The following is a 9,674-nucleotide window of genomic DNA, read 5'->3' as shown; positions in this document are numbered from 1 at the left end:
TGAATAATAATACAAATCTACAAAGTAACTAGTAAACTTAAAAAGGGATACTTCACTTTCACATAAAATAAACATTAAAAAAATATATTAAAAAAAAATGAAAGAAGTTATGGCAAAATAAAGGCCCCCTCACACATTAGTAGGACACTCTAATGCGTGAGGGGGCCGTGATTTTTCCATTACTTTTTTCATTTATTTTTAATATATTTTTTAAATGTTTATTTTATGTGAAAGTGAAGTATCCCTTTAAGTTGTTAAGTACAAATAATTGTAGTGGAGTAAAAGGTACAATATTTGCGTCTGAGATGTAGTGGAGTAGAAGAAAAAGTATTGAAAATTGGAAATACTCCAGTAAAAAATACCTCAAAATTGTACAGTACTTGAGCACACATACTTAGTTACTATAAGACCCCTACACACTGTACGATATTTGACCCGATTTGGTTGTCGGGGAGCTTTTCTGGTGTTCGCCGACAAAACCACAGATCTCAGTCAAGATCGGCCGTTCCTCGCCGAGGTGCTGCTCGCGCGTCGTGTAAGGTACTCCGAGAAGATCCACCCCGATAAAGTGGTTCGCCAAGTTTTAGATTTCTAGCATGTTTGATATTTGGGTCTGACGGCCCCGAGGAGAGCCACGCTACAGCCAATGAGAGCACATTATAGCCACGCACCGTGGCTAGAACTGCACCGTGGCTAGAACGTGGCTAGAACTGCAATATTGCCGTCCAGACAGTCCTGTATTAAGTTAAACATTAGAAAACAGATTGAGAGAGTGAGCGAGCCTGCTCGAGGATGGAGCTGTTTATTTGAGAGGAATTGCTCAGAGAGAGAGCGTGTGTGTGTGTGTGTGTGTGTGTGTGTGTGTGTGTGTGTGTGTGTGTGTGTGTGTGTGTGTGTGTGTGTGTGTGTGTGTGTGTGTGTGTGTGTGTGTGTGTGTGTGTGTGTGTGTGTGTGTGTGTGTGTGTGTGTGTGAACAGTGCTGCCAGATTTTGCGAGAGAAATAACCAACCGGCTCTATGAAATCCAGCCCACCAAAAGTGACTAGGCCGCATGGGCACTTTAAACCTATATACAAATAAAATTGCCGATCGACAAGCTCACAACGCGCCGCAGCTATTTTCAAAGAAACCACGACGATTTGAAGAAAGAGACTCGGGCAGTGTGAAGTGCTTAACGATCAGTTTACTCGCCGACCACTTCAAATATCGGTCAGTGTGTAGGGGCCCTTACACCACTTGTCTGTATGAGTGTGCATGTCCCCCCCCCCGCTGACCGGAAGCCCTGCTGCCCACACAGCCCATGTGTGTCAGACCATCTGATGTGCTGCAGGAACAGCAGGAGATTTTCTTGGAACGCCGCCTGTCAATCCGGTCGTTCCACTGACTCAGATTGTGTTCTGGACACAGGGCTGCCCTAATCACCCTCCTTCCCAGCCTCTGCCAGTCTGAATCAGTTATGTGTAGTGTTCCACCATCCTGACATTTCTGTCCACCCCCTGTGGATCTGTGTCAATGGATCTCCCTGCTATAGCCTGCTGGTTTCCAAGCATCTTGTCTCTCTGTCTGTCTCCCTGTATGTATTTGGTTGTTTCTTCACCCATATTTCTCTTGTTTCATTTTTATTTACAGCATGTAACAGTCAGTGCAGAACATTAAAGGATCGTTGAAACTGTTCCACATCAGATACTCGACAGATACACACTTAAAGGGGAAGACCACTCATCTTCAACATTGAACTATGTCTTTAATACACCTTAGAGCTGTTGTGTGGAAATAAGAAAAAAGTCTGTCCCCCCTTCTGTGTTGCCTAGAAAAGGATAATTGATTGAGGTCATGTGATCAGTGACATACGCAGGGTGTACTTTTGGCTCCGCCCCCTCAGCCAACAATCTGTAGATTCTAGATCCAAGATGGCGCCGTACTATGGCGACACGTTCAGAGTATTGTGTCGCCAGATGTGGGAATAACAGCATAATTAAATTTGCGGATGATACCACAGTGATCGGTTTAATAACCGACGGTGATGAGAGGGCCTATAGGAGGGAGATAGAAGATCTAACTCTATGGTGCGATAACAACAACCTCTCACTTAACACCAATAAGACCAAAGAAATCATTGTAGACTTTAGGAAGTCCAAAGGTATCCACACCCCCATTTCCATCAAAGGGTCATCTGTCGACATAGTTGATAACTTTAAATTCCTGGGCATACACATCACAGACACATTCACATGGTCACTCAACACCGAGTACATCCTCAAGAAGGCGCAGCAGCGACTGTACTTTCTGAGGCTCCTTAAAAAATGTGGCTTAAGTACAAAAGGACTAGTGAACTTTTATCGATGTATAATTGAAAGTGTCTTAACTGGCTGTATCACAGTGTGGTACGGTAACACGACCGCTCAGGACTGCAACAGGTTGCAGAGGACCGTTAAAACAGCAGCTAAAATCATCGGCAGCACAGAACTACCCAGTCTCCACAACATCTACACCACTCGCTGTATGAAAAAAGCCCACAACATCATTAAAGACACCAGCCATCCCGCAAATACCCTGTTCAAACAACTCCCTTCCAAAAAACGCTACCAGAGCATCAAATCTCGCACCACCCGTCTCAGTAACAGTTTCTTCCCCCAGGCAGTCAGGCTGTTGAACAGCTGACCTTGAACTGTTTTGCACTGTATTGTCATTCACTTTATTTGTGTTTTGTCTTTTCTTTGCACTTAGATGTTGTCTATGTCCTGTGTATATAATGACTGAGAATGCTCTGAGCAAAATAATTTTCATTGTATTTATACTTGTATCTATACATATGACAAATAAACCTGAACTGAACTGATCTGAACTGAACTTGTAGATTTACTTTAGATTATTACAAAACACACTAACCACTTCAGCCGTATATATGTTTCGGCCATTTGAAAATAGCCGATCTACAAGCTCACAATGCGTCTTGTGAGCTTGTAGATCGGCTATTTTCAAAATATTTTTAATACATTTTGAACTGGTGAATTGGGACATTCATGCGCAATGAGTACTTTTACTTTTGGTTATTTAAGTACATTTTGATGCCGATACTTTTGTACTCTTACTCAAGTACGTTTTGAATACAGGACTTCTACTTGTAACAGAGTATATCTACATTGCAATATTGATACTTTTACTTCAGTAAAAAAATGTAGTACTTTTTCCACCACTGCTTAATTCCCACTCACTACTCTTCATCACATCCAGGTTTTGTCCACAATCTCAAGTAATTAATCAATGAATCTGGCCAGGTACGGGTGTTCTTATAAAACTTTAACCAGGAACAAACTGTCTGTTTCCTTGTAAGGCTGCACAATGAATCCAAAATTATCAGTTTAGTTTTCACGATTTTGTAATTGTGAAGCTTACTGTAGGTAAGTTGTTCTGTCTGTCTCTTATATGTCATCATGATTTGTGTGTGCGTGGGGATCTCATTTTAAACAAGCTTAGTGATGAGCCTTCCAGTTTAGTAGACCTTGTATTGTGAATTTGTACTTCCATGTACTGTTGTTCTCATGTCTTACTAAATAAAGTACATCCATCAATCAATCAATCAATCAATCAATCAATCAATCAAGCAATCAATCAATCAATTTGAGCTTATTATTTGGTCAGCTCTCCTTGCCAATTCATGTCCTCTGTTGATTCAACAAGGTACACTCAAGTTTGTTTAGATGAGTTTGTGCGACACACTTGTATGATGAAGTTGAAATTTGGAGATGCAAGGTTTCTGCCTGACGACAGCAACGATATTCAATGTTTCCTTCAAACAAGCTGACAGGAAGCCTGACATCGTGTAGTTGTCATTTTCCTTCAGGGTATCAAAAAAGTCCCTAATTTATTCTGTAGCCACACATTTTGTCCCCGTGGTGAAGATCCTTATACTGCCTGCGTGAGGAACACACTGATGGGTATAAAACTGGTCCACTGGCCGTGCATGGTGAGGTGGAATGAGCTACACAGCTTATGACCGATAAGGAAGAGCGAGATCTATTATCTAGTGCTGCTGCAGAGAGTCCTCAACAGATGATTGATGGATTTATGGATGGGTTGAGAGATGGGTTGTGCAATGTTCTGGTTATCAACCGACAACCCTTTTGTACTGGCAGAGATAAGGACAAGATGCAACAGCTGCTGACTTGAATTAATTTCACGATTGCATAATACATAATACATACATTACATAATAATTATGACAAAATGAAATTGATTAATCGTGCAGTCCTAACCACTTAACCCATTAAGACCTGAAGCCGATTCTACAAATGTCTTCTAAATCCTAACAGTTTTCTATATCAGTGGTGCTCAAACTTTTTCATGTCAAGGACCCCCAAAATTATATGTATTTGGTCGCCGACCTCCATCTAAAAATGTGTTGTTCCAGGGACCCCCCAGAAGCAAAGAATTGTTACAATGGTCGCTTTAAACAATATATATTCAAAGGTTTGCACACATTTTAACGATTTTTCAAAAATAGCAGATCTACAAGCTCATAGCGCGGCACTCAGTGCCGCGCTATGAGCTTGTATATCTGTTATTTTTCAATAGCCAAAGTGTAAAATAATGCTTTTAACTCAAATCAAAAAGTTACACAGATGTGTTCCACGTCTCAATGGGTTAAACACTATTATACTACATTGACCGGGGACCCCCACAGGTTTATCCTTTTTCACCATTCACACCAACTCACTTCACTGAAAATAGCAGATTTACAAGCTCACAACGTGTCACATTGTGAAGCGTTGTGAGCTTGTGGATCTATTTTTAGGGTGTCTATTTTCCTGAAATGTTTGCCTATACATGCCCAGATTCGGGACACTAGGGTCCACAGGGTTTATTTTAAATAAACTAACTTAATGTGGTGTGTATCTAAGTGATTGGTGCTTTTACTGTTGAAAATCTTAATTCTACTGTGTTTCCTGTTGGGGAGCTTGTATTCTACATCTCTCCGGTCAGCTCACTCTAATACAAACCTTATTTGTGATAATGTTGGATTAGTAAACCTACTTATAGCATTATACCATCATTATATTGGACAGATCAGTTAGGACACGATCTGCTGCTTTAAATTCACATATAGCAAAATTGGTCAAAGTAGTTAGATATATGAAAACTCAGTTTATTATTACTTTAGTATGAAGGTTATACTTATATTTATATTATACATTTATATCACTAATATGAAATAACTAATATGAAATAGTACTTTAGACCATATAGCCTACTCCCCCTCTCTTACACCGTCAATATATTTGCCAAAGTATTATTTAAATCACCCACCTCTTGTTTAAATGTGTTATCTTGTGTCCCCTTATGTCCATGACAAATGTAAAAGTTGAATGCGATCGTGGTGTACTCCGTTAGTGCTTTCTTTTTTCTCCTGGCGATTGCAATTACGCTTGAAAAATCATCAAAAGATTGTTTATTTGTGAAGATTATCTTGCCAAACAAAGCGTGTGTCTTTTATTTGCCAGAATTGCCACAGAGCTAATGATCTACACATGTAAATGTATTCCACTGTTCGTCTGTCTGTTTTCTGATTTTATGTTTCTTGTGAGGACTGCGGATGACAACTAGCATCTTTGCTAAATGCGGTGTATTTACGTCCATGTGACGTCCATTAATATGCATTGTCCTGTCCAAATAAACAAATAAAGTAAAGTAAAGTAAATCCAATGCAAAAGTCCCATTAACTTTTTGTTGAGAGAACCAGGAAAGTGCTAACTTCCTGCTTCCAGAGAATCCAGACACAAAAATACATCATCCCTTGACCGCTCTATTTTGTTTGTTGGAGTGCCCTGGAATATCTTACTTTATACAGTTTATATTAAGCCTCACTTTAAGAGTTTTGGTCAAAAATGCTATTGCAAGACATGAGTCATTATTGAGCTTGACATGTTTAGAAATGCTGTTGTTGCTCTTGCCTGGGGAACACATAAATATGATGAATACATGTGAAAGCGCTTTGGAGAAAAGCGCTATATAAATGCAGTCCATTTACCATGGCTATTAGCCCCTGCAGCCAGGCAACATCACTGTTTATTTATTAGGGTTGCAACGGTTAATTGATCTAATCGATGTAGTCGATAGAAAACATAGATAATCAATACTTTAATAAAATAATCGTTTAATAATCAGTCTTGACTCGTGAAATAGAGTTGGGACAACAGATGTTCAGGAGACAGAGAACCACACCTGTGTTCCGCCCTACACACAAATCATGGGCGCTAGGCTACTTATCATACGCACGCTTCCTGACTACTGACCAATCATAGCGCGTCTTTTCCGAGACTTTGTATAATCTAGTTGTATACAAATATTTTAAACATTGCCTATATTTTTATACAACTAGATTCTGACAAGTCCCGGAAAAGACGCGCTGTGATTGGCCAGTAGTCCGGAAGCGTGCCCCCTATGGCGGCCGTGATATATGTTATATGTCGTTCCAATGAACTGCAGCGGCCAATGAGGCATCTAGGTTTCTATATCTATGCTACTTATACCTAGCCTGGTAAACCCTCCCTCCGGAAATCTCATTTGTAATTTATTTCAGGAGTGAGTCTGGCATGATCGCCCATTCTGCAATTTTGGCTGTGGGCTGGAGTTGGGCGGGAGTAATACCGTTGACTGACAACCCCTTCAGCCAATCAGCAGTATCCCACTTCAGCCAGTGCATTTTTACCACTTCCAGACTAATGTGACGCAACGGGACTTTTGAGACGGCCATGCCCAAAATAGGTTGCCTTATTCGGATACATGCGTGTCACTGCCCGCCCCTGCCGGTTCTCTGAATTTGTATTTTTAAATAGGCTCTGTCATGATTAATTGACCACATATATGACGATATCTTATAAGTAAATTCCGTGCCTCAAAATAGAAGTTTGAGAGCTTTTTGAAGTTCTAAAACAGCGGAGAAAATAGCGCACAGAAAAGATGGCTGCCGTTCGTGTTTTGTCGGCTGCATTCAGGCTGCACTCAGTGCCATTCGGGCTCACTCGAACTCGCCACCTGATTGGCCAACTTTCGCTGTCAATCACAGAACGATGAGCGACGACGCTGATAGGCTCGGCTTTTTGGTAATGCGCTAGAAACGCCCATACAAGCCTTCAGGCCAGACTCCTTCCTGAAATCAAATGGAAATGAGATTTTCCGGAGGGAGGGTTTACCAGACTAACTTATACCTACCCTGCCCAAACCACCCAGATTGCAGATTTGCCCGAAATGCCCCCTATACCCGCATATCTGTATAAATACCTCGAAAAAGTTAGTGACACCCACAGCCACGAAACTAGAGGGAGCGTAAACAACAATCTGGTACCACCCACCCATAAAACAAACATGGGCAAATTCTCCTTCTATAGCACAGCCACCAAGGAATGGAATAGTCTAACCCCATCCCTCAAAAAATGCAGTTCGCTGGGCTCATTCAAAACAGCCCTAAAAACTCCTCTTTCTGGAGGCCGAAAGAGGAGATAGTACCAGTTTCCCTGTAGACAGACGACCCCCCCCCCTCCTCTTTTTTGTACATATTTTGTATTTCCTCATGCATTTTTTGTATATAATCGTTATTTTTCCATGCTTCACCCCCCCCCCCTTTTTTTTGTACATTTATTTTTTATTTTAATTTTTTTAATTTTTCTTTTTTTGGTACATAGTTGTATTTTTTCTGTATTATCTGTATCTGTATTTTCATGTTGATTTTTGAACTGTTTGGTTGCTACTATATATGTCTATGAAATTAATTCAAGGACCCCAACGGAAACAAGTCCGCAAGGACTTTTTTGGCCGGACCTTTTAGACAAAAGCATTATAAATGTAACTGTGTTGTTTTACATTCTTTTGACTAATAAAAATTTCAATCAATCAAAAAAACCCAGAAGCCTCTATGCTTTTCACATCCCTCCTCCACCCCATTGACCTCCATAGCTCTTTTCCCCGCTCCTGAGTAGTAGCTCTTGACCCGTGAATAGTGAAAATAACAGATCTACAAGCTCAAAACGCATCCCAATGTGGCGCGTAGTGAGCTTGTATATGTTATTTAAAAAAATAAATCATGATACCATCGATACCATTGAAAATAATCCTTAAGTCAATCGATATGTCGATATATAATAAAAAATATACATATTTAAAAAACATGCTTCTCAATTATTCGATTGATTGAAAAAGTAAACAATAGAACTCTCGCAAGGAGGCCTGGACCGCTGGCGTAGTGGTCCAGGCACCTAGGCGTCAAGTATAGCCTTCGAGTCCCGATCCCGACGGCCTTTGCTGCATGTCACTCCCCATTTCCTGTCAGGCTACTATCCTATCAACAAAGGCATAAAAGCCAACCCCCCCCCCCCCCCCAATCGCAACGAATAATCAATACATTTGGTTGCAGCCCTGCTATTTAGAAAAACTGTGTGTAAAATGTTCTGTTTTGCCAGCATGGCTCAGCGATTTGTTCCAAGATATAGCCTCGGGAACCCATGTCTTTTTCTTTTGTTTCAAAAGAAAAAAGGCATGGAGTTCCAAGATAGCCTCGGGAACCCATGCCTTTTTTTTGGGGTTTAGTTCCGAGATGCTTTACTGCTCTGTAGTACTTACTACTATACACATCACTGTAATCTGTTGGATTGGAGTATTTGTTTTGCATTGCAGAAAAATGTCTCCATGTCCGAAGCTGGCTGAAATAACAGTTCCACTCTTGCCTTATTTTTGCAACAGTGTTGCCACGTGCATGCTGCGTTCTCAACAGAACAGGCACATCATGTACTCTATATACTGCACTGTACTGTACTCTCCCTCTGCAAACTACCATAGCTCTGTTATGGCAGCACACTGTATCAATACACTCAAGAACCAATACTCTCTTAATATGTGTACAATGAACTGTACATTTGCACATGTGTAATGTAAGCTGATAATGGCTAACAGGGATTTGTTTACAAAAGTTCAGCCGGCTAAAGGGAAGCAAATATTACGGCAAAATGACTGAGAGACTATAAAAGAGGGAGGGGTGACAGGGGAGGCATAAGAGAGTTATATGGAGAGGTCTGGATAAACAGAACTTCAAAGACCCCCTCCATCCTTTGAGACTTCCGATGGGTGACATTTGCTGGCCTGAAAGAGCCTCATGGCTATCAGCAGCGAGAGAGAGGGAAGGGAGGGAGGCTGTGAACTGATTTCCAATTGCCCACAGAAAATGTGTATACTGCTGAGTGAATGCATGAACATAAGCAATCACACATGTAGGCAAATCTACATACATACATCATTCTGCATACATGCACACATCCATCCACAGTAAAATATGCATCATAAGAAATGAAATTAAGGGCTAAAACCAAACAAACAAACAAGCATTTGACCCATTAAGACTTGAGGCCGATTCTACAAATTTACTGAAAAACGTATGTTGCATTAATATCAGCGGTTCAAACTTTTTCAAGGTGAAGGACCCCCAAAACTCTCATGCATTTGGCCACGGACCCCCATCTGAAAAAAATATTTTGTTCCAGGGACCCCCAGAAGCAAAGATTTGAGTTACAAATGTTCGATTTTTCAAAAATAGCAGATTCAAGCTCGAGCTATGAGCTTGTATATCTGCTATTTTTGAATAGCCAAAGAATAAAATATGGATAAAGTGGTTACACAGATGCTTTC

The sequence above is a fragment of the Gymnoscopelus braueri genome (genome assembly GCF_963280865.1).
Source record: "Gymnoscopelus braueri genome assembly, chromosome: 6".
In the NCBI taxonomy this organism is placed as follows: domain Eukaryota; kingdom Metazoa; phylum Chordata; class Actinopteri; order Myctophiformes; family Myctophidae; genus Gymnoscopelus; species Gymnoscopelus braueri.
Note: the sequence above shows the minus strand (reverse complement) of the source record.